Raw genomic sequence first — 1,527 nt, 5'->3', positions numbered from 1 at the left:
GGCACGTGTCTGATTTGTGCTGCCGCCCGGACACGTGGGCTAGGGACCAACCACCCTCCTGTATCTGGAAGATCTGTTTGGACCCCGGGCAAGAGTCTTCCTGTGCGGGACCTCAGTTTCCCCAGGGAGAGGAGAGAATGGGCCTGGGAGACTGCAGGGGAGTCTCAGGCAGGCGGAGCCTGCTGAGTTCACACCGCCACCCTGCTCTGGCATCTACTAGCTCTCAGCTCTGTCTTCACCCCCTGCCCGGAGGAAGCTGTAGGACCACTCAGTCTGAGGGACAGGGACACAAACCCACACACCTGAATCCCCAGGAGCCACACAGATGGGATGGAGATTCAGGGAGAAAGGCCATGCAAAACCACAGGTTCCCCACTGTCTTCTTGAAGACTTCCTGGAGAAGGAAGATCCCCAGAGGGCTGCTTCTAGAAAGGGGCTCAGCAGGTGGCTCTGGAGGGTGAGAGAGGCCAGAAAATGGGACCACAGTAGTCCCGCAAATAATGCCATTATTATTTGTTGTCATTGTTGCCATAACATATCGAGCAGTGATGTGCCTGGAATCCTGCTGAGTGACTGTGTTACCTGTTATAAAGCATTTACTCCCCAGAGAGCTCACTCCAGGGGTCAGGCATGGGTTCACTGCGAGGAGGATTACGTGAGGCAACATAGGCCAGATGCCCACTTGGCCCAGCGCCTAGCCCGTAGGAAACACCCAATAAACGTCAACTAGAATTAATTCTGTGATCATTAATAGCACTTGCAACACAGGTGTCATTTTCCCTCTTCTTGTGGAGGCTCAGGGAGGCTGCGGGGTTTGTCCAAGGTTACCGGCCTGAGAGGAATCTTGGAAAGCCCTTCTGAGAATCTCAGTGAGCCAGGCCCCCAGCCTGTCTGTCCCTTCCCCCTCAGGAGTGCCTGAGGCCCTGCCCGACAAGTCTCCTGCCCAGTCAAGTCTCCCACATCCCCAGACCCAACTGTAATTCACTTTTTTTTTTATGTTTATTTTTCTTTTTACATTTATTTATTTTTGAGAGACAGAGAGAGACAGAGCCCAAGTGAGGGAGGGGCAGAGAGAGGAGACACAATCTGAAGCAGGCTCCAGGCTCTGAGCTGACAGCACAGAGCCCCACGTGGGGCTCGAACTCACACACTGCAAGACCATGACCTGAGCCGAATTCGGACGCTTAACGGACCAAGCCACCCAGGCGCCCCTTTTAATGTTTATTTTTGAAAGAGAGGGAGACAGAGCATGAGCAGGGGAGGGGCAGAGAGAGCAGGAGACACAGAACTCGAAGCAGGCTCCAGGCTCTGTGTTGTCAGCACAGAGCCCAGCATGGGGCTCAAGCTCACAAACCATGAGATCGTGACCTGAGGCGAAGTCACTGCTTGACCAACTGAGCCACCCAGGCGCCCCAGTAATCCACTTTTTGTAAGAAGTTTCCTATGGCCACTCTAGCCCACCCCCGAGAGGCCCACCCAGCCACATGGTCGCATGCAACGTACATTGCGTGTGCAACGGGTCTCCTG

Source organism: Acinonyx jubatus, chromosome B2 (genome assembly GCF_027475565.1).
Source record: "Acinonyx jubatus isolate Ajub_Pintada_27869175 chromosome B2, VMU_Ajub_asm_v1.0, whole genome shotgun sequence".
Classification (NCBI taxonomy): Eukaryota; Metazoa; Chordata; class Mammalia; order Carnivora; family Felidae; genus Acinonyx; species Acinonyx jubatus.
Note: the sequence above shows the minus strand (reverse complement) of the source record.